The 24,253-nt window shown below is 49.8% G+C and overlaps 1 long non-coding RNA gene across 4 annotated transcripts; it reads left to right on the top strand.

The window, feature by feature from the left end:
- Positions 1-79: 79 nt before the first annotated feature.
- Positions 80-24,015, top strand: LOC147574056 (uncharacterized). Of its 4 annotated transcripts, XR_015243878.1 has the most exons (5): positions 80-334; positions 3,000-3,160; positions 3,576-3,734; positions 18,051-18,186; positions 23,653-24,015. It is a non-coding gene; the product is annotated as an uncharacterized LOC147574056 (long non-coding RNA). The 4 variants fall into 4 exon arrangements; XR_015243880.1 differs by lacking the exon at positions 18,051-18,186; XR_015243879.1 differs by lacking the exons at positions 18,051-18,186; positions 23,653-24,015 and adding an exon at positions 9,950-11,349.
- Positions 24,016-24,253: the final 238 nt, after the last annotated feature.

Genomic DNA, 24,253 nt, shown 5'->3' with positions numbered 1-24,253 from the left:
GCCCCCCGGCTCGGGCTCCGGCTCCCGCTCCCGCCCCTGCGCCCGCGCCCGGCTCCGCGCCGCCGCGCGCCTCCCGCCTCCCGCCTCCCTTCCCCCGCTCCCCTGCGCTCCCCTCCCATCTCCCTCCCGCCCCTCGGCTCCGGGCTGGGGCCGCCGGACACCCCTCCGGCGCCGTCCTCGGTACCGCGCCCCCTGCCGGCCACCGCGCGGCGCCTCCCGGGGCCGTGGCGCGCTGGCGCCGGGGGCGAGCAGGCCCCAAGGACCCTCGCTCTGGGCCCCCGCCGGGTTTCCCAGACGCTTCCACGACCGCGCGCGAGGGCGAGGCCCGCGGGAGGTGAGGGGAGGCGGTCCGTGCGCCCGACGAGATGGGGAAACTTTGGAACATGGCGGGGGCGGGTGTCTCAGCCCCAGAGTCGGGTTTCTCAAAGTGGGCTCTGCGACGCGTCGGTGCCGAAGTCATCTGAGGTGCTGGTTAAAAACGCAGGCTCCCGGGCCTGGCCCCAGACCCACTGAGTGAGAGTCTCCGCGGTGCGGCCGGGGGATCTGCTTTTTTTTAGCCAGCCCCTAGGCTCCTTTGACACCTGGCCTGCGGAGGGGGCGCCGGGGGAGGGCCGGGTGGGGGTGGCGGTAGTTGGCACTCGGAGGCGTAAACTGTGTCCAAGGTTGTGTGTCGTGGGCGTGCCCTTTTATGGAGAGAGCCCCTCTGGCTGCTTCCCGTCAGTCCCTTAAAGGCTCTGGACCATCAAGATGTAAAGAACTGTTGTCTCCTCATGTTCTTGCTCTCACACCTCTGGGCGAGGTTCTTCCGGGTCACCCCGTGCAAAAAAGCAGAGGCATGCCTGCATGTAGGGCCAACAACTACCCAGTCCTGCTGGCCCCCTCCCTCTGCCAGGTCTAGCCCCTAAGGGATCAGACCCCCGTGAGGTCTGATGGTGCTTGGGAAGCCAACCAGGGCCCTGCGGGAGAGAAGGCTAAGGCACTTGGGGCACCTTCCCTGGCACAGAGCATGCTCGTAGGCGGTGGTGGCTGCCCCCGTGTCGTCCGCAGGGCTGCAGGAGTGCTAACGTTGTGTGCGCTTGCCCCTGACCCAGGCCCTGGCTGACGCTTTAGTGCGGAGGACAGTGGGGGCCACGGGGACAGGGAGCAGTTCCCAAGTCATAGAGAGCTGGAACCCGGCACGCACTGCGTGCTGAACATCAGGCAAGCCCTCAGCTCCTTCCTCTGTCATGTGGGGATAAGAACACTGTGTCAAGAATTGGGAGGGTAGGAGGAGGGGCCGCAGAATCTCCAAGCAGAGTGCAGGTGTTCTGCAAAGGACAGTTCCTTTCCCTACTCTGCGAGCCGCACTGGGGTCTTCCCATGGGTGTTTTCTCCGCCAACCCCGAGGACCCGGAGGATGAGCCCTTGTGTCTCCCCCAGAAGGCTTTCTTTTCCCTTCGGATGCCCCACTCCCAAATGCCCATCTCTACTGGCAGGGAACACTCAGTCTTCCTGGAGGCTGGCTTCACAGGCCTTACCCAACACCTTCCAAACTTGCCTGGACCCTTTGTGTGGGGAGTATGACTGATGGCATCTCCAAATAACCCAGGCTGGGAAACACTCTGGTGCCTGTCATCTCTGGCCTGGAGGACTGCCAGGCATGGTGACCAGCAGGGAAACTTGCTGACCAGGCCCCTCCCTAGGGACCAGGGGCTCCACGCACCTGCAGGCAAACCACAATCTGAGCGGGCAGGTTGGGCGTGTGGTTGGGGCAAATGCCACCTCAGTGGAAGAGGGTCCCGGCCAGTCCCTCACTTGGGATCTGAATGTCATCCTTTTCCTCTTCTGCAGAGACCTGATTCCATCTTTCCTTACTCTGAGGTTTTTTTTTTTTTTTTTTTTTTTTTTTTACTCCACTTTTCCCTCTTTCCTGACTTGTTTGTTCTCTTTCGTGTATAATCTGCTCAGATCTCTCCCATCTGTTTACAGGGAAAGCTTTCATTTGCCTGCATCCCCTCCAGTCACCAATGCTCCGCCTTTCTCTTTCCTTTTCAGCTAAGCTTTTTGGAGACATTTATTTAAGATGTTTACCTCCATTCTCTCCTCTTCTGGAGTGGGCGGGGGGGGGGGGGGGCGGCTTCTGGCCACACTATGTCATTGAAATGTCTCTGCCAGTCACCTAGTTGCTGAGTTCAGTGGTTGCTTTCAGTCTTGATTTTTAAGCAGCGTGTCTTCCTGTTTCCTATTTTGTTTAGATTGAAACTCTACTCCCTTGGCTTGTAAGGCATTACTCCCCTCTAGATTTCTTTCTTGAGGTCATCCGGGAGCTCCTTTTCTTACTTTCATCCTTTCCTTGTTGGTGTCACCCAGACTACGCCCCAGACCTCTTCCCAGGCAATGTTATTTATACTCATGGCTTTACCTGCCGTGCGCACACCGATGTCCCCAGGTCTCTCTTTCCAACTCATAAGCTAGTAAGTTAACCTGTTACTGATTCATCGATGTTGGCAGAAGACACGAGACTCCGGGGTCAGAGACACAGGACTTTATTACTCAGGCGCACACAGCATGAGAAGCTGCATATTTGCATCAATTTCCCTTGCCTCTGAGTTCCCATGGGGCAGCACGACGGGCCCAGAGGGATGCTCTGCAAGCAGTGGGTTTGCCTCATGGGGGAACTTGGGAATAGAGCTTGGGAATCCATTGCTCATGCAGGAAGCAGGAAGCAAGCCTGGAGGGAGACACGACCTCATCTTTCAAGGTTGCTCGCCACAAAGACAACACTGAGAAGTGGCCCAGGTAACAAGTGGTCAGGGTCTTGCCCTCTTGGCACACACAGCAAGATCCAGGGTGCGAAAGACTGGAGGATTATCTCTTCCAACGGTGGGCACTTCCTTCTCAACAAATGAGCGCATCCTCTCCCGGGCCTCCTTCCCCACCTGCCTTCTCCTCTCTCTGCTTTCTGTTAGTTGTGGCCAGCCAGAGACCCTGGAGTCACTGCGGTCTCTGGTCTCTCTCAGGATCTACATCTGGTCAACCAAGTGCCGTTAATGGTGCTAAGGACGGTGGCTGTCATTTGTGCACATTCACCGAGTGCTGCCTCAGGCTGTGTTCCTCGTGGATATTATGCTATGTCGCCCTTTCAACAACGGAGGTCTTTATCATTGTCCTGATTTCACAGGTGAGGCAATGGGATCTTCGAGAGGTTAAGTGACTTGCTCACAGATAGGGAGGGACAGGACTGGGATTCACACTTTGGGCAGTCTGACTCGAGAGCCCATGTTGTTAATATTCCTTTATATCAGTGAACCAGCTGTTTACATTTGACATCCTACAGCCACTGCTGTAGGACCTGTGGACCTACAGGACCTGTAGGACCTGTCATTTTTCACCCTAATCATTGGATTACAATAGTCTTCTTTCTAACTTGTCTCCCCCGCTCCGGTGTTACTCTCCTAATGTGTCTTCCATGTAGCAGCTGGAGCCATCACTATAAAAGGGAACTAACTCTCTCTGTCTCTCTCTCTCTCTCCTCTTTTCAGCAATTCCTATCACTTTCAGTCCAAACTACTTACTATGGCATTCGTGTCCCCCAGGTGCTGCACTGTCCTCATGCCCTACCCTTCAGCCATCATCTCGTACTCCCTTACACCTCTCCCAAGATGCCATACTTTGTACCTTTGCACACGCAGCATGGTCTTTCCAGGACATCCTTCGCCTCCTTAAGAGACGCCTCATCATCCTTGAAGATCCAGGTAAGGCGTCACCTCCCTTGAACACCCCCGTGCCCTCCTCTGTGTGACTCGAATTCCCTGTGACCACCACAACATAGCTTGTACCATGTTTCTACTGTTCATTGGCCTGTGCTGTTCCACCCAGAGATTCCTTCTTCATCGTCCCTTCTTATCCTTTAGACTAAACTTGGATGTCGCTTCCTCGGGGATGGCCTCTGAGATTCCCTTGCCTCCCACGGGCTGAAGTTAGGTGTCCATCTTGCGTGTTCTTCGGGTCTCACTGTCTGCGCCAGACGTAGCTGTAACGACCTAGGCTCACCTCCAGGCCAGGGTGTCCCCCGGTGCCCACAGAGCACAGTGCCTGGCACACGGGAGGAGCTCAGAAAATACTTGTTGAATGAGAAAAAACCCAAAACCACACATGGCCACCTCCAATGTGTTAGCCTAGTGGCAGGAACTCACTCCATGGCAGGCGCTCGATAAAATGATTGAACGAACCACAAAGAGCACTAAAACGGAGGTTGCGTTTATTGACAGGGAAGCTACTGATGAGCCTCCGGAAATCAGTTTGCAGAGAATTAAGGAGATTGTTCTTTCAAGAAACTTGTGAATGGGACTGCTATTTTTGTGGTGGTGGTGATTTTTATTTTTTAATTTTCATTTATTTTTTAAATGCATTTTTAAAAAACATTTATTGAGAGACAATACTGAGAGACAGAGTGTGAGTGGGGGAGGAGCAGAGAGAGAGGGAGACAGAGTAGGAAGCAGGCTCCAGGCTCTGAGCCGTCAGCACACAGCCTGATGCGGGACTCGAACTCACTGACTGAGAGATCATGACCTGAGCCGAAGTCGGACGCTTAACCGACTGAGCCACCCAGGCACCCCTTCTTTTTATTTAAAAAAACATTTTTAATGTTTATTTATTTTTGAGAGACACAGAATGCGAGTGGGGGAGGGGCAGAGAGACAGGGAGACACAGAATAGGAAGCAGGTTCCAGGCTGATTCATTAGAAAATGCCTAATTCACTTTAAATGAACTAATGGTACCAGTAGCTCACCTCCCAACACCTTACGATGCAGAGCACCCCCTTTGTGAGAAAGGGGGCTGTCAGCCCAGAGCCCGATGCAGGGCTTGAACTCACAGACTGCGAGATCATGACCTGGGCCAAAGTCAGACACTTAATCGACTGAACCACCCAGGTGCCCCCCTGTTGTTTGTTTTTTTAAAGGGAGATAGATCACTTTACTAAGAGAAAATCATGGAATTTCTCCTTTCGTCATTCTCTTTTAGCAAGTAATTTTTTGTAAGTTTATTTATTTTGAGAGAGAGACAGCAGGAGTGGGGAGGGGCAGAGAGAGGGAGAGAGAGAGAGAATCCCAAGCAGGCTCAGTGGGGCCAGTGCAGAGCCCCACGCAGGGCTCGAACCCACAAAACCGTGAGACCATGACCTGAGCTGAAACTAAGAGTCAGACGCTAAGCCGACTGAGCCACCCAGGTGCCCCTAAGCAAGTAATTTTTTATAACATCAGAAGCACTGGTGTTTTGTCATCTTCAAGCCTGGAATTAAGGAATTCACATCATGATTTCTCTTTGAACATTCATTTCAGTTTCTACTCATGTTGTAAGAACTTGAAGTATAAGACGCCTAATGGAATTTGAAGATCATTCGGATTGCATAAATCTTTAAATCAAAATATCTAATGTATGGATCAAACAGTGCAATCTTTTATTGCTGCAGTAGGTTTTACATTGATTATATTTATCATTTTTTAATAATCCTGCAAAAAGTGTTATGATGCCTCCTTTTTGTAAAAAAAATGTTTAATGTTTATTTATTTTTGAGAGAGAGAGACAGAGAGTGAGCAGGGGAAGGACAGAGAGAGGGGAGACACAGAACTCAAAGCAGGCTTCAGGCTCCAAGCTATCAGCATAGAGCCAGACATGGGGCCCGAACCTATGAACCTTGAGATCATGACCTGAGCCAAAGTCGGAGGCTTAACCGACTGAGCCACCCAGGCTCCCCATGATGCCCCTTTTTATTTTTATTTATTTATTTATTTATTTTTTAAATTTTTTTAACGTTTATTTATTTTTGAGACAGAGAGAGACAGAGCATGAACGGGGGAGGGGCAGAGAGAGAGGGAGACACAGAATCGGAAGCAGGCTCCAGGCTCTGAGCCATCAGCCCAGAGCCCGACATGGGGCTCGAACTCACGGACCGTGAAATCGTGACCTGAGCTGAAGTCGGACGCTTAACCAACTGAGCCACCCAGGCTCCCCATGATGCCCCTTTTTAAAGAGAAGCTGAAGCAAATAAGAATTTGCCCAATGCCTCCTTGGTAGGAACTGAAGATCGGGAATTCAAAACCAAGTCCCCACTGCTTTTGAGAATATAGATGCTCAATGTATATCTTAAGCATTTTTGTGTGAAAATGTTGTTGCCATGTAGTTGCTGTTTGTCTTTGAATGTGAGGAGAGGATGTAGGTAGGAACAGGAGGCAGGAGGCTGGGCGGCCTGAGGCCCCTGGGGAGGTGGGTGGGAGGTGACCCAGAATGTGGCTGGACTCAGACGAGAATCAGGTAGACTCTGGCACGATTTGGGGAAAGGAAGGGGAAAGACACAGGAAAGTCTGCAGTTGGAAGAGACATTGGAGGAGCTCCTCGGGATTTCTTCCCTCCCCTCCCCTCCCTCCCTTCCCCTCACCCCCTTCCCTCCCCTTCCCTCCCCTCCCCTCCCTTCCCCTCCCTCCCCTTCCCTCCCCTCCCCTCTTCTCCTCCCTCCCCTCCCCTCCCTCCCCTCCCTCCCCTCCCCTCCCTCCCCTCCCCTTCCCTTCCCTCCCCTCCTTCCCCTTCCCTGCCCGCCTTTCCTCCCCTTCCCTCCCCCCTATCCTTCCCTCCCCTCCCCTCCCTTCCCCTCCCCTTCCTTTCCCTTCCCTCCCCTCCCTTCCCCTCCCTCCCCTTCCCTCCCCTCCCTTCCCCTCCCCTCCCTCTCCTCCCCTCCCCTCCCCTCCCTTCCCCTCCCTCCCCTCCCCTCTCTTCTCCTCCCTCCCCTTCCCTCCCCTTCCCTCCCCTCCCCTCCCCTCCCTCCCCTCCCCTTCCCTCCCCTCCTTCCCCTTCCCTCCCCTCCTTCCCCTTCCCTCCCCTCCCTCCCCTTCCCTGCCCGCCTTTCCTCCCCTTCCCTCCCCCTATCCTCCCCTCCCCTCCATCCCCTCCCCTCCCCTTCCTTTCCCTTCCCTCCCCTTCCCTCCCATCGGAGTGCCCTAGAGGGCCTGTTAAAACACAGATCCCCCTAGCGCCACCCGCAGAATTTCTGATTCAGGAAATCAGGGGCAGCGGCTTTTTAAATGTGTTTCCCCGGGATACTGATGCTGCCAGTCAGGTGCGTCTGGGGACCGAACTTTGAGAAGAGCCGGAAGAGCTGGGGCCTGGGCAGGAAGGAGGTAAATTGTTGTCTCCTGAGAGCTCATTAAGGTTGCAAAAGGGGACAGAAAAAGCATTTCTTGACTCTGAGGAATTTAGGCGTTACTGAAAGAACTGGCCCGGGGGGAACACTCACAACACACACACACACACACACACACACACACACACACACACGCGCGCACAAAAGGGGTCTCTGTCTCTCAGTTCATTTTCTTTCGAAGAACAACCCTCCTCCTTTCCAGGGTGACCAGTTAGCTTACTCTCTCAGCAGCTCTCTTGACACCTGGGGCCTTCTTTTGGCCACCAGGTAAATGCACCAGGGTCCCCGATGGCTGGCGGCATGTGCCGGGGATGAACGTGAACCCCTACGTTTTAGTCCGAAAGCCTGCCGGGTCAAGCCGACCACCTGTGTGAGATCCCAGTCTGTGGATCTAGCCCTTCTCGGGACCCTCAGAGCTGTGGGATACCTTGCCCAGGCCTTTTCCAGAAAGGGTACTCTCAGATGGCCAGAGAAATGGCGTCTGAGGAGGAGGAGAGCCACCGGTGGGGCCAGGGGCCAGGTCTCCATGAGTTGCAAGTACCTCCATGCAAACAGGACACCCGAGGGACGCATCCACCTAGGGCGGCTGAGAACTGTTCACAAGGCTGACTTCCTGCTTTTTCCCCTCCACTTCTCTCATTCTTTCTCCACTGCTCCATGCATGATTTGCTTTAATCTAGCTGTTTAGTTAGTTATGTAATCAGTGCTCCCGAACTCAACACCCAACACAGAACAAAGCCAAGGCAGCCATTTCATCGTAGGGTTCTCTTCCAGACCTTTGCCCTAACTCCTGATTCCTGTGTTCATCATTCCCTGCTTCCCTCTTTATTTTAATTTAATTTAATTTAAATTTTATGTTTTATTTATTTTTTTGAGAGAGAGAGAAAATGAGACAGAGCGTGAGCAGGGGAGGGGCAGAGAAAGAGGGAGACACAGAATCCAAAGCAGGCTCCAGGCTCCGAGCTGTCAGCACAGAGCCCGACGCGGGGCTCGAACCCACGAACTGCGAGATCATGACCTGAGCCCAAGTCGGAGGCTTAACCGACTGACCCACCCAGGCGCCCCTCTTTATATTATTTTAAAATTTCTTTGTATAATGGGCAACGTCAAACCCACACAAAACTAGGGAGACTAATAAAGTGAACCCATATGCCCCTATTGTCCAGAGTCCAGCTTTTCAAATCATGCCGAATCTTGTTTCATCCATTTTGTTCTACTCCCACACCCTCTGGGGAGTTGAATTGGATTCATATGTGTTCCTAAAGGCTATCTATATTTTATTTCCGCTGTCGCTAATGTTATCAAAGGGTATGCTGCCCTGTGCAATTTTTTTTCAGAGCCACTGTTTTAATTTAATATTGTGTTGGTAAGTATCATCCTTGTTGCTGCCCGTCACTGTAGTTAATTCATTTTGATGATGTGTAATAGTCCATTTATGAGCATACCTTGGTTTATTTCTCCACTCCCTCACCGACGGCCATTCAAGTGTTTCCAGCCTTTTGCCACTGTGGACAGTGCTTTTATGAATGGTCTTGTACATTCTTGTCCTACACCTGGTAGAGCTCTGTGAGTGGAACTGTTAAGCTTTAGAATTAATGCTGGATTGTGGGGCACCTGGGTGGCTCAGTTGGTTGAGCATCTGACTTCGGCTCAGGTCACGATCTCATGGTTCATGAGTTCGAGCCCCACATCATGCTTCAGATCCTCTGTTCCCCCCACACACACACACACTCCTCCCCTGCTCATGCACTCTCTCTCAAAAACAAACAAAACATTTAGGATTCATGCTGGATTGCTTCCCATCAAAGTGCTGCCCCACCCCGGCACCATATGAGAGATCCCTCCCCGGATTCGTATTTTCTCTCCCATGCTGGTTGTTGATAGATGTATTCATTTTTTCCAATTAAAATGTAATCTCAGGGGCCTTCATTTACATCTCCTCAGTTACTGATGTCTTAGCTTAGGCTGCCAAACAAAATACCATACACTAGGTTTGGGACTTGCTTGGGATCTATCACCCCCTCCCTTTTTGTTCCTATTGCCCCCTGTTAGAAGGGGGATTTCTATTCTAAACCACCCAGTCTATGGCATTTTGTTGCAGCAGCCCAGGCAAACCACAACAATCACTGATGTTGACTATCTCTTCATTTGGTTCCCCACCCGTGCATTTCCTTTGTGTGTTAAGTGCCCATTTTGTCCGTTTTCTATTGGGTTGCCCATATTCTATTGGGGTTTTTTGGTCCATTTTCTATTGGTCCATTTGCTTCCTATTGTTGCTATAACAAATCACCACGTTCTTAAAAGAACATCATTTTTCCTGAGTTACGGTTCTGGAGGCCAGAGGTCCAGAGGGGGTCTCACTGGGTCAAACGAAGGTGTTGGCAGAACTGCGCTCCCCGTGGAGGCCCAGGAGGGACATCTGTCTCCTTTCCTTTCCCAGCTTCTAGAAACTGCCCATATTCCTTGGCTCACGCCTCCTTTCCAGCCATCACATCACCCGGACCTCTGTTTCCGTTGTCACATCTCCTCTCTCTCTGACCCGCCTACTTCCCTCTTATAAGGACCCTTGTGTTTACATTGGGCCCAGCCAGGTATTCCAGGATAATCTCCCCATCCCAAGATCCTTAACTTAATCCCATCTGCAGCAACCCTTTTGCCACGTAAGGTAACATTCAGTAGTTCTGGGGGACCAGGACGTGGACATCTCTGGGGGACCGCTGTTCTGCCTGTGTTCTCACACTGCGCTCTTTCCTTTCTCATGGTTCGTATAAGAAGAGCCACGTAAAAGAACATGACTCTGCCCCTTGAACGCTGACGGGCAGTAGAGGCTAGTCCCCCCCCCCCCCGCCCCCGAGGGGCCAGCACCGGGTTTCAACAGCTCCCCACCCTCTCTGCTGGGCGCCTGTGGGTGTTTGAGGAGACACATCAGAAAGCAAGACACTGTCTCCACCACCGGCGGGGAGACAGTCCCGAGTTCTGAGGTGCTGAGAGACGCAGGCATGATCTCTGCACCTCTCTGGGCTTTGGAACCTCGTCTGTGAAATGCAGATTCTTACTGTACCTGCCTTTCAAGGTTGTCGTAAGGATAAAATGAGGTTGCGCGTGTGACTGGCTTTACACACTACCTGACATGTGGTACTTCATAAATGGCAGAATCAAGAGCCAGATAGAAGGTTCCATGGATGGCCACAAAAAGCAAAAACCCAATTAAAACATGGGCAAAGGCCTTGCACAGACATTTCTCCAAAGAAGATATGCGAACAGCCAATGAAAAGGTGTTCATCCCTACTCATTAGGAAAATGCAAATCAAGGGGCGCCTGGGTGGCTCAGTCGGTTAAGCGGCCGACTTCGGCTCAGGTCATGGATCTCGCGGTCCATGAGTTCGAGCCCCGCATCGGGCTCTGTGCTGACCGCTCAGATCCTGGAACCTGTTTCAGATTCTGTGTCTCCCTCTCTCTCTGACCCTCCCCCGTTCATGCTCTGTCTGTCTCTGTCTCAAAAATAAATAAACGTTAAAAAAAATTTAAAAAAAAAAAGAAAATGCAAATCAAAACCACAAGGAGATACCCCTTCATGTCCATTAGGATAACTGCTATCAAAAACAAAAGCAAAAGCAGAAAATAACAAGATTTGGCAAGGATGTGGAGACATTGGAAGCCTTGTGTGCTGCGGGTGGGAATGTGAAATGGTGTCGTCACTGTGGAAAATAGTATGGAGGCTCCTCGAAAAACTAAAAGTAGGGGCATCTGGGTGGCTCAGTCGGTTAAGTGTCCGACTTCGATTCAGGTCATGATCTAGCGGTTTTTGAGTTCGAGCCCCACGTTGGGCTCTGTGCTGACAGCTCAGAGCCTGGAGCCTGCTTCCAATTCTGTCTTCTTCTCTCTCTGCCCCTCCTCCACTTGTGCATCACTCTCTCTCAAATATAACTAAACATTAAAAAAATTTGTTGAGGGTAGGGACGCCTGGGTGGCTCAATCAGTTGGGTGTCTGACTCTTGATTTCAGCTCAGGTCATGATCTCAGAATCGTAGGATCGAGCCCTGCATTGGGCTCTGCACTGAGCCTGAAGCCTGCTTGAGATTCTCTCCCTCTCTGTCTCCGTCTGCCCCTTTCCCCTGCTTGCTCACGCTCTCTCTAAAATAAATAAAAATTTATTTAAAAATTTTTTTAAGTTTATTCATTTTTGAGAGGGAGAGACAGAGCGCGAGTGGGAGAAGGGCAGAGAGAGAGGGAGACACAGAATCGGAAGCAGGCTCCAGGCTCCGAGCTGTCAGCACAGAGCCCAACGCCGGGCTCAAACCCACGAACTGAGACCTTGACCTGAGCCAAAAGACGAAAAATAATTTGTTGAGGGTGAAAAACAATGTTGAGGGTAGATTTCATGTTCTATGTTTTCTGCCACAATTAAGAAGAGAGTCTCAAGGAAGCCACACCCTTTCCTGGGTCCCATCACTCTTCTTTTCCCAACTAAAGCCAGCTTCCCTTCCCTCCCATCTGTGGTCACTGCAGCTTAATCCACTGATGTGCTTATCCTTAGAAACCAGGTCCTACGTGGGAGCTTTCATTAGGTACCCCTGATATTCAAACTCTTAACTGCTTTCCATGCTCCCCTCCCCAAAGGACAGCCTAGACTGGCCATTCTTAGTGGAGGCAGGAATGGAGGAAATTGCCTTTTCCTTCTTCTGAGTTGCCTCTAGTTTGTGGTTTATTTATTCAACATGTGTTTGCTGAGTGTTTACCTTGTGCTAGGCATTGTGGCGGCACTTAAAGTGAGAAGAATCCAGCCGGGAGGTATGGCGTGCCAAGCAGCGGAAACAGTATGTGCAAAGGTCCTGGGGCCAGAAAAGAGTGTGGCATGTCTAAGGAATGGAGGAGGCCGGTGGGAGGGAGAGTGGAGTGGAGAGAGGCTGAGCTATAGCTGGAGCTGGTCTTTGCAGGGCTTCATGAAGCAAGCAAAAGCAGGAAACTCTTATTTACTAACATTCACGTAGTCCGACGACAACTAAAGACATCCTTGGGTTCTCACCCAGGGTCTATAACTTGCTACCTGCACACCCTCGGTCAGTGGTTCTCAAAGTTGGACATGCACTTGTATCACCTGGAGGGCTTCTTACAACACATTACTGGGCCCCGTGGCAGCTTTCGGATTTAGTAGATCTGGGCGGGGTTCAGAAGTCACGTGTCCAACAGGTTCCCAGGTGACGCTGATGCTGCCGGTCTTTGGACCACTTTGCATCATGCTCTGTGCAGGTAAATCACTGATTCTCGCTGAGTCTTTTTCTTCGTCTGTAAAATCGCCCTTCTGTCCTGGTTGATGTGCTCTTCGAACGAGATGATGTACAGGGTGGGGAAAGCCCTTCGTGACAATTTAAAAAGACACGGAGGGAATTATCAGCTTGATGAGGTTCAGTCATCACTGCTCACACGGGTGCTTCCTTCGTCATTTACCAAGAACGGGCACATCGAACACGAGCGGCTGACTGCATAGGAACAGGGGCTGTTGAATTTCACTTACCCTACGTTCGTCTGGGTCTCTGCCCACGTGAGTGTTTGAGAACCACTTGTGCTGGAAGGAGGGTTGCTGCCCTGCCTGGGAGAAACCTTGCGATTCGCCCCTGTTGTTCACCCCACAGACAGAGGCTCGGTCGGTGATGCTTCAAATGTTTGTGGTTATTTTTGTCAACCATCATCTCTTCCCACGCCTCCCCAAGAAAGCTCTCTCCAGTGAGTCATCCGGGAGGCCCAGGAGGCAGTTGACGTTGTTTTGCTGGTGTTTGGCCATTGAGGGGAAGGGAGAAGTGATGTCTCCTTGGGGGCTCGCTTTGAAGAAAAATTCCACGGGTTCATCGCCTCGTGGAAAGTCGGTCTCTAGAATCCGTGTCCGTGATATACACTGGGTGTGTGTATTTTTATTTGTATTCGGTCTCCCTTTCGCGGAGTCCATGTGTGTATAATACTCATGGCGCATCTATTGAAAGCCTACTATGTGTCATGAAATTTATCGTCCGGCAGGGCAGACAGACTTGTAATCCAATACGTGAAATGAAGTGTTACAGGGCCTCTGATGGGGATGAACACAGGTTGGGGTGCAGTGAGTCGTAAAGAAGGAAGAGGGTGCCGGAGAGGTGTTCCGAGGAACTGGTTATTAAAGATGGGTGAGGGGCACCTGGCTGGCTCAGATGATAGAGCATGCGACTCTTGATCTCAGCGTCATGAGTTCAAGCCCCACGTTGGAGGTAGAGGTTCTTTAAATGAAAAATAATGTCAGGGGCACCTGGGTGGCTCAGTCGGTTAAGCGTCTGATTCTTGATTTCAGCTCAGATCGTGATCTTGTGGTTTGTGGGTTTGAGCCCCGCATCGAGCTCTGTGCTGGCAGTGGGGAGCCTGCTTAGGATTCTCTCTCTCCCTCTCTCTCTCTCTCTCTCTTTCTCTCTCTCTATCCCTCCCTTGCTCGCTCACTCTCTCAAAATAAAGAAAAAGAAAACTTTATTAAAAAATTTTTTAATGTTTATTTATTTTTGAGAGACACAGAATGTGAGCAGGGGAGGGGCAGAGAGAGACACACACACACCTGCACAGAATCTGAAGCAGAATCCAGGCTCCCTGCTGTCAGCACAGAGCCTGATACGGGGCTTGAACCCATGCACCATGAGATCGTGACCTGAGCCAAAGTTGGACGCTTAACTGTCTGAGTAACCCAGGTGCCCCCCCAAATAAAACTTGAAAGATGGGTGGCACTGGGGCCCTGGGCAGCTCAGGTCATAATCTCGCAGTTTATGAATTCGAGCCCCGTGTCAGGCTCTGTGCTGCCAGCTCAGAGCCTGGAGCCTGCTTCGGATTCTGTGTCTCCCTCTCTCTCTGCCCCTCCCCTACTCGCACTCTGCCTCTCTCTCTCTCTCTCTCTCTCTCTCTCTCTCTCTCTCTCAAAAATAAACTGTTTACAAAGCATTAAAAACAAAAAAGATGGGTGGCATTTTCCAGATTGACTCAGGAGAGGCATTCTGCAATGAGGCACATTGGGCACCTGCAATAGTCCCATAGAGTTGGAATATGGGTGCAAGGGCTGGAAAGGAGGTTGGAGAGGTGGGCAGGGGCCTGGCCATGAAAGCCTTAGGGGACAAGGATTTGGTGCTTCATCCTGCAGTCAAGGTACTGAAGTGTTGAAAAGTTGAAGTCAGAGAGCGAAACGACACTCCTGTGTTGTGGGAAGATTATTCTAGAGGAGGTGTGGGGGTGGCTAATGGGAGTGCGGAACTGGAGGTAAGGAGATGGAAAGGCAGGCGGGAGCCGAAGGGAGGGTAGCCAGGAGGGAGCCTTAGGGTCGTAGAAAGATGCTGAGGATGCAGTGTTGACAGGACGTGACTACAAGTTAGATGGAGGTGCAGGGAAATGTGAAGGGAAAGAGAAGAAGCTGGAGGAACAAGCAAGAGTGTGGGGAGAAAATGACTCGCGTCCCACACCTGTTGAGTTTGGGACGCATTTTGTGGAGGCGCCGCACCCCGGTCTAACTGGACACGTGCCGTTGAGAAGGGCCACATGTAGCCATAACGGTGAGTGGATGAGGTGACCTGGGATGAGAAGATGGACAAGGACAGGTCAGTGGGGCATTGTGTCACTTCATGTGCTGGAGGAGGAAGTGGAAGCTTGGAAGAGCATCTGGAGGTGATGTCAAAGGGGGAAGATAGCAAAGCCGTTGGAGGAGGCAGTTAGGTTCTGACAGTGCACTTGGAGGCCAAAAGGAGGAAATACTGGCCAGCTTTCTGGAAGGACAGAGGCCGGTCAGAGCAGTACTCTGCAAGAAGCCGGATCAAACCAAACGGGCCCAAGATGGCGGGCGCCCTCACAGGAAACCCCCGACCAAATAAGGAAGAAAGCATGAAATCCTGCATCCCTGTCTTAAGTAATGAATATTCTGCCCCCTAGTTAACAATTGGCAATAAGAGATAGAAACCCAACCCCCAGGGTTAGGATGATTGTGCTGTGGAAGCCACAGATGGAGAAAGTACCAGATGGGAACAGGTCAGCACGAGGACTTAGAACTTTGGGTTCCAGAGAGTGACTTGAGGTCCCGCCCCTAAATAAATATGGAATGAATGGAAGAAACTTGGGAGGTGAGACTATGAACACCATCTCCAAAGAGTGGCCACTGTCTTATCAGTTTGTATCTCTCTAACCTTGACTCCTCTGTTTGTACCAGGAACCCCCTTCTCCCAAGTTATCGCTGAAATGATGAAAAGTAGTGGGAAATCCCACCAGAATAAGGAGAAAGCTGCCATTGGTCTGAGAGAGAGACTTCTGCAAGGGTTCACGCAAGCGAGAGTAGATTCAAAGAAGATCCCACAGACATTTGAGTCATGACACACAGAGGAAAGGGCGGATGGACCCTCAGCGAAACACGGCACGCTCCAAACTTTGGCAAAAGGCTCACTCTCTTGCACACATCACAAGCAGGGGTCATGCCGGGCACCGTGACGACCATGAGGGACAAGGCAGGGACCGAGACAGACAAGATCCCAGCCCTGAGGGAGCTTACATTCTAGTAGGGCAGATGGACAAGAAACAAGTGTGATATACGCCATGAATGAAACAGACTAGGGTGAACCAGTAGAAACTGGAGACAAATTGATTGAGATACATGGTTTATCTTGCTGAAAAATCCCCAGCTTTGGCACACAGCAGATTTCAGGAGCCATCGTGTTTTATGATTTATCATATCTTGCGCAGAGAATTTTCCCCTGTCACTTTTGGGACAACCTTCGCTGCCAAAGGTAGGAGTTGGGGGAGCGGTGGTGGGAAAAGAATTCTGTGAACTGCTCACACCCTGAGGCTACCCCCTGATTCCTTAGCTCAGGGATCAGAGGCAAGATGGGCCCTTGGGAAGATTTCAAGTTAATAGAAGGTGCACCTGGCTAAGGTTTGTGTAGGAGCAACACCATTCCTCACCTCCTACTGATAACATTTGCCTCCAGCCACAGCAGGAACGCTCCACCCAAGTCCCTCCCAGGGTTTTTCAAACTGGAGGCAGGGAGGATCTTTCTTCTCTGGACTGGCAGTTGTGAAGATATGAGTTCAAGGATGATGGTGCCTCTTCCCCTTTGTGTGAAGAAGTTTAACTGCAGAACGAGAGAATGAAGCCAACACACCCAGAGCAGTGGAGATAAGAGGTGAAGACAGAGAGTCCTGCTCTCTTGGTAGCCAGGTCCGCCATGATGCTTCCTGTGGTTTGGTTGCCTGAGTCTCTCCCCCTGCCCCCCCCCCTTTTTTTTTTTTTTGCCAAAGCTGCTTCTTGTTGAGGTTCTGCCAGATGTAACCAAAGTCACATAGAGCTGGGATCATATCACAGGTTACTCCAAGAGTCAATGCTGTACACAGCAAAGCAAGGACCCCTCAACAGTGGGCTTTGACACATGCAGCCCTACCACTTAGAGGAGGGGGAACCCCAAGCTAACCCTAGGGGCAGAGATCCCCACCATGTTTGCCCCATTCAGGGGTCTCGGCCTCTAGGGCCAAAATGGGGTTGTGGGGAATGGCTCTTTATCAGCTAGGATGAGCTAAGCGACCGTGACAAACAAGACCCAAAAATATGTATTGGCTCAAACACAAGAAGAGTTTGTTTTTCATTCACCTAACAGACTGCAGCAAGTGCTCTTTAGTTGATGGGTGGTTCTTTCCCATAGGGCGACTCAGGGATCCAGGATCCCATATATGGTTCTAACATAGCCTAGTTATCATCTACATCTTACCAGCAGAAGGGGAAAGATAATTCTTCAAAGCCTTATCTTGGAATCTCTTCAAGTCACATGCTATTGGTGAGAACTAGTCACACGCTCCTACTGAACCGCAAAGCAGGCTGGGAAGTGTAGTCTAAACTTGCACTTTGCTATAACCCCCATGACTACAAAACGAGAGAATGATCTTCGTGGGCAGGAAAGTTTGACTTTCTGAGAGCACTAAATGTTAGGCACTCTGGTGTTTGGATTCTAATTCTAGATGCAGATTTCTTGATCTTGACGCCATTGACATTGGAGACTGGATAATTCTTTGACGGTGGGAGGGAGGCCGCCCTGCGCATTACAGGGCATTTAGCAGCATCCCTGGCCTCTACCCACCCGATGCCAGTAACACTTCTTCCTTTGTCTTCCCCCAGCCCTGGTCATGACATGAAAAATGTCTCCAGATATTGCCAAATATCCCTGGGGCACAAAATCACCCCCCCAGTTGAGAATCATTGTTCTAGACAACGAGAGCATGGGTCAGAATCTTCTGTCAACCTGGGACAAAACTGCAACGAAACAACCTGCCCACACTTTGTCCCTTGGAAAACTCATGGAGTCGTTGCTCGTTTTTGCTCACAAAATTGACAGACAGCTTAGCTGAGGGGCTGACTTGAAGTTCCAGAGAGAACAGAGTGATACAAACTCCAGCCCTCAGGCTCTCCAGGCCCAGGACGAGAATCATGCTAGATCCCCAAGTGCTTGTCACAGCCAGAGCAGCACGCAGAGACGTGCTTTATTAAGTCTTTTCACTTCACTCAATATGAATCTCAAAGCCATACCAGCTTGCTTGCAAAGAACACACTTTCTGGATTATTTGGTGCAGATTCTCTGAAATTTCTGTGAGAAATAAGTTTTTGTTTTTGTTTTTGGATACCTTGCCTAATGTGAGACAATGTGTGTCAGCATCTGGAAAGTCCCTGTTCTGTGTGGACATGGCAAACGAGAGGGTGGGCAGACGCCTAAGAAGGATATTTGTTTTCTGGAAATGGGGTGTCTGGGAAAAACTGGTGAGAAGTCCTTGCAGCCTGGTAAAAACAGGAGGTACTGTCATCCAGCAAAGCGTTAGGATGCCAAAAGTTTTTGGTTTTATCTTCTAGAAACCCAACAGCGCTGTTCTGACTTCAGAGGAAATGGCTTTTCTGGTTACAGCGGATGGGTATTCCTTCACATTCCGTGGGGATCTTTGGGAAGAGCTTCAGCATTTGGGCTGCAGTCCCAGACAGGGAACTCCAGGTTTGTGTGTGGCTGTCAGTACAAAGTATTCATTTCCTGATTCACTGGCAATATGCAAGGCTCTTGAACATTAAGCAAAGATGGTTAATTTGGGGGAGAGGCAGAGAGAGAATCCCAAGCAGGCTCTGTGCTGTCAGCACAGACCCCAACGCGGGGCTCGATCCCATCAACCGTGAGATCATGACCTGAGCCATGAGATCATGACCTAAGTCCTCCTTCCAATTATGAGCAATGTGGGTCTGAATAAGCATTTGAAGATTCACAGGCCCACGTGTATCATCCTTTCTGAGCAGGCCTGAAAACACTAGACTTCTGGCTACTTATCAGTTGCTGTTTAGCCTGGAAACAATGAACAAATAGGATCGCTAGTCTTGCGTTACCAAGTGATTGCTCTCGTTCCAATATGATTGAGTCAGTCCCCTGCTCAGCACCTCCCAGTCACTGTCCATTGCCCGCAAGTGAGTGTCCAAACACCTCGCCAGGCCCAGAAGCCCCCTGTGGCTCCTTTTAGAGCCCTATCTGCTGCCAGCCCAGGATGCCTCTGTCACCTAGAACCAGCAATGCCAAGTGCATGGCCATGAGTGCACCAGGACACGTCAGGCCCCCGGCGTGGCTCAAACTTCTCCCTTTCAAACCCCCCAAAGCTTGATGACTACTTCTGCAGGTTTCAGGATTCAGGCCACATGTTCTGCTTTCTAGAAAGCTCTCCTGACTTTCACTGTGGCTTCTCAAGAAGAAATGGCCACTCGCTCCCCTGGGTCCCTCATGTCATTGATAGGACTTTATGACCCAGGCCCCCGTCTGCACTTTATTTCACACATTGTTTAGATGTCTGCCTCGCCTCTCCTCTGAGGTCAGAGCCAGTGTCTAAGTCCTCTTGGGAGCCACAGTGCCTAACAGAGGATCTGGAGAATGTTTGTGTAATAGAAGTTTATTGAGCAGAGCAATGAACGGAAATTTCTGTCATGTGGCTCTTTCCTTTGTTCAATTGTGGTGAAATACACATAACAAAATTCACCATCTTAATCATTTTATTTACTTAATTTATTTTCGTCTTCATCATTTTATTTATTTTTTTCTTTTTAAAAAAATATTTACGGGGCGCCTGGGTGGCTCAGTCGGTTGAGCGTCCGACTGCGGCTCAGGTCACGATCTCACGGTTTGCGAGTTCGAGCCTCGCGTCGGGCTCTGTGCTGACAGCTGGGAGCCTGGAGCCTGCTTCCGCTTCTGTGTCTCCCTCTCTCTCTGCCCCCTCCCCTGCTCATGCTCTGTCTCTCTCTCTCTCTCTGTCAAAAATAAATAAAACATTAAAAAAAAGTTTAAAAAAATGTTTCCTCATTTTGGAGAGAAAGAGAGGGGCAGAGAGAGAGGGAGACAAAGAATCCCAAGCAGGCTTCATGCTATCAGCACAGACCCTGACGCGGGGTTCGAACCCATGAACCGTGAGATCATGACCTGAGCTGAAGTCGGACGCTTAACCAACTGAGCCACCCAAGTGCCCCTCATCTTAGTCACTCCCCATGCCTCTCCCCTCTCAGCTTCTGGCAGACACCTTTCTTCTGTTTGTCTCTATGAATCTGACAGACCCATATTCTGGGCACCTCCCACAAGTGGAATCATACACTATTTGTCTCTTTGTGACTGGCTCATTTCCACCGAGCGTAACGTCCTCAAGGTTCATCCGTGTGGTGTTGTGTGTCAGAAGTTTCCTTCCTTTTCAAGGCTGAATAATATTGTATTGTGTGGATATAGCGCATTTTGTTTATCCATTCGTACATCAAGGGACGCCCGGGTTGCCTCCACTTTTTGGCCATTATGAGCAATGCTGCTGTAAACATGAGTATACACATAGCTGTTCGAGTCTCTGCTTTCGATTTTATTGGGCATATACCCAGATGTGGAATTGCTGGGTCATATGATAATTCTGCGTGTGCTTTTATAATTCTGTGTTTATTTTTATTTTTATTTTTATTTTTTGAGAGAGAGGGCATGCGAGTGAGCAGGGGAGGGGCAGAGGGAGAGGGAGAGGGAGAGAGAGAATCTTAAGCAGGCTGCACGCCGTGGAGCCCCATGTGGGGCTCAGTCTCAAGAAGTGGGAGATCGTGATCTGAGCTGAAATCAAGAGTCGGATGCTTAATTGACGGAGTCACCCAGGCGCCCCTGCGTTGATTAGTTTTTTAAAGAAACAGACATACTGTTCCAGGACAGCATTTTACATACACGATTTCACTGAATGCTCATGATAATCCTAGGAGGGAGAAGAACGATATTCCTTTCTCAAGAGATATTACTTTCTCAGTTTCATAAAGCCAACCAGGTCCCCATATCCATGCTTTGGAGTCCTGTGCCATATTGGCTTTTCTCCGGAAGGGCGGCAGGCTCCCTCGCTCTGGTGGGTGAAGGGCCCTGCCTTAGGTTGGGGGGAAAAGAACTTCCTGAATAAGCGGCATCCTACTTGTAGGTGGTCACCAAGGTCAGCTGTCTGTGACTAGCTTCAACCCAGTCCATCACAGGCTCGGATCTTCCGCAGCGACGCTGTAACATGTTTCTCCGGGTTCTATATCCCAGGACGCGATGACCTCATAAACTCATAATCAAGTTTGGTGATTACAAAACCACTCAAGAAGAACGTGGTTGCTATGCACTCCCCTGAAGTAATGACCGAATATGGGAGATCATTTAAATCCGGTTGAGATCACTCCAATTTCATTACCCAAGGTCTCTTGGTGGTTCCGGGCGTGAGATAGAGAGTTGGCGCAAAATCTAACATCTTGCAGAATCTCAGAGATAATCTAACCGTGAGAAGCCTTCCCTATGTATCTCGTCAAAGATCTGGCAGTTCATTAAACTAGCTGGTAAGCGATGGGTTGTCAAGGCACGCCTAGATGCACCATCCCGTCAATAGACCCCAAACTTCCCCTGCATAGTAGCCGCTAGACATGAAAACCCAGGGCAGAGAAGAGAGGGAAGGGATAAGATCAGGAGCTCATGCTTTGATGGACCATCTCTGCTCCAAACATACAGCAGCGACACATAAACTATTGAAACAGAAAACCCCAAATGCCTGGATACACTCAAAGGTAAGACGATGCTGGAAGATAGAAAAGATCAAGTGGGGAAGAGGTGGAATATTGCAAGGGCGGAAATGTAAAGCAGAGAGCACACCGCAGCCCCGGGTTTGCTGTTTTGGGGGGGGGGTCGGAAGTCAGTGGAAATGATTGGAGAGAACTAAAAATGTTGAGCCTTCGCGCCGGGCTCACTGCTGGAAGTGAAGGGCAGACTAGGTCATGAAAGGAAGTGGGGAAAAAAAGAAACAACCCTGGCCGACCGCCACCTAGGGAGGTGGCATTTATAAGCCACAAGACTGGGGAGGTAGGAAGTCAGAGATGGCCTCAGAACACAGTCACCAGTTGGCATGTTACCTGATTTTGCATAACGTGAAGACCGCGAGGGGACAGGGGAGTCCTGAAACGTCATTGTAAGACTATGGCTTGGCCAGGGGGGAGGTGGAAGCAACTGCATAAAGACTAGATGGGTGGGGATGTGAGCCCAGAATAAGAGAGAGAGAGAGAGAGAGAGAGGGAGAGAGAGAACTTTCCAAGAGAATAAAAAATTGGAATCTGAATCCACTCCAAGTTCACCCTCTGGAACAGACTGATAATGACTTCAAAATAAATGTATGTGGCATGCTCAGGGAGATACAAAAAGGAATGACTTCTGTTTTAAACTAGAGCAAGAAATTATTTAAAAAGATATCAGAGGAGTGCCTGGCTGGCTCAGTCGATGGAGCGTGCGACTCTTGATCTCAGGGTTGTGGGTTCAAGCCCCACGATGGGTGTAGAGATCACTGAATCATAAAATTTTATTTTTTTAAATGTTCATTTATTTTTGAGAGAGAGAGAGAAAGAAAGAGAGAGTGAGCAGGGGAGGGGCGGGGGGGGGGGGGGACAGAGGATCTAAAGCAGGCTCTGAGCAGAAGTCAGAGAACCCCATGCAGGGCTTGAACTCATGAACCGTGAGATCATGACCTGAGCTGAAGTCAGACACTCAACCGACTGAGCCACCCAGGCGCCCCTAAATAATAAAATCTTTTTAAAAAGTTGGGGCACCTGGTGGCTCAGTCGTCTGACTTCGTCTCAGGACATGATCTCACGGTTTGTGGGTTCAAGCCCCGCATAGGGTTCTGTGCTGATGGCTCGGAGCCTGGAGACTGCTTTGGGTTCTATGTTTTCCCCTCTCTCTTTGCCCCTCCCCTGCTCACACTCTGTTTGTCTCTCTTTGTCTCTCAAGAAATTGAATAAACATTAAAAAAAATAATAAAAAAATAAAAAGTCTTAAAAAAATAAAAAGCCATCAGAAACAAAGTAGGAACAAGCGATGGTAAAAAGAAACAAACTGAAATCTTCCAATCGTGGAAAGAAAAAGTCACTGAAGTTTTAGAAATTAGTCTGTAGATGGGGTAAACTTGACACTTGGGCATACAGAGAGGAGCAGTGAATTGAAAGAGAGACAAAGAGAAATATGATAGACAAGGTGATTAATTGCATCTCCCTTCTGGGAGAAGTCAACATGCTCACATTATCTGGATTTTACCAATCTCTGCACATGATTCCGTCTTCAGATCCCTGTTCATTAGTGTTCATTTTTAAAAAAATTTTTTTTTCAACGTTTATTTATTTTTGGGACAGAGAGAGAAAGAGCATGAACGGGGGAGGGGCAGAGAGAGAGGGAGACACAGAATCGGAAACAGGCTCCAGGCTCCGAGCCATCAGCCCAGAGCCTGACGCGGGGCTCGAACTCATGGACCGCGAGATCGTGACCTGGCTGAAGTCGGACGCTTAACCGACTGCGCCACCCAGGCGCCCCATTAGTGTTCATTTTTAATGTTTATTTCTTTTTGAGAGAGAGAGAGAGAGAGACAGAATATGAGTGACAGAGGGGCAGAGAGAGAGAGGGAGACACAGAATCCGAAGCAGGCTCCAGGCTCTGAGCTGTCAGCACAGAGTCCGACATGGGGCTGAACTCAGAAGCTGTGAGATCATGACCTGAGCCAAAGCTGGATGCTTAACTGGCCATCCAGGCGCCCTGAAATCACACATACTCACACTCAAATGTTGCTCTATGTAGCAATTGTGGTGGAACGAATCTGTGCTTTCAAAACAAGTATGGAAGAGCTGACTGGGGCGCCTGGGTGGCTTGGTCTGTTAAGCGTCCAACTCTAGCTCAGGTTATGATCTTGGAGTTCGAGCCCCGTTTTGGCTCTGTGCTGACAGCTCAGAACCTGGAGGCTGCTTCTGATTCTGTCTCTCTCTCTCTGCCCTTCCCCTGCTTGTGCTCTGTCTCTCTCTCTCAAAAATAAATAAACATTAAAAAAAAAAGAACTGACTGTATTTAAAATATTGAAATGTTAAGCAATTCCAGAAATTTCCATTAATCTCTTCTTTTTTCTCTTTTTTTTCCCCCAAGGTTAGTCAAGTGAAGCAGTGGAGAAGGAACAAAGAAATCTGTAACTGGCTATGATCAATTAGTTGTAAATTAATCTCTTATTTAACATTTTGATTGCACGCAAAAAAGATGATTTCGTGAACAATTTATATGATATAATCTAGGAGTTTTAGACACTAGAATGAAAGAGTGATTATAGAACTTTAATGGACACCCAAAAAAAGTTCTGAATGGTGATCTAGGAATTCTTTATAAACTTCCTAGATTTTGAGCCCCCATTAAAAAAAATCGGGGTGCCTGGCTGCCTTAGTCTGTAAAGCACGCGACTCTTGATTTCAGCGTCTTGAGTTTGAGTCCCAGGTTTACTTAAAAAAAAAAAAGAAATGACTGGGGGCACCTGGGTGGCTCAGTCGGTTAGGCATCTGACTTTGGCTCAAGTCATGATCTCATGGTTTAGGAGTTCGAGCCCAAAATTAGGCTCTGCACTAACAGTGTGGAGCCTGCTTGGGATTCTCTCTCTCTTTCTCTGCCCCTCCCCCACTCACACTGTCTCTCTCTCTCTCTCTCTCTCTCTCTCTCTCTCTCTCTGTCTCAAAATAAATAAATAAACTTAAAAAACTTT

Source organism: Puma concolor, chromosome E1 (assembly GCF_028749965.1).
Source record: "Puma concolor isolate L17-30 chromosome E1, mPumCon1.1.hap2, whole genome shotgun sequence".
NCBI lineage: Eukaryota > Metazoa > Chordata > Mammalia > Carnivora > Felidae > Puma > Puma concolor.
The sequence above is the reverse complement of the archived record's forward strand: the minus strand, read 5'-3'. Positions and strand labels throughout refer to the sequence as shown.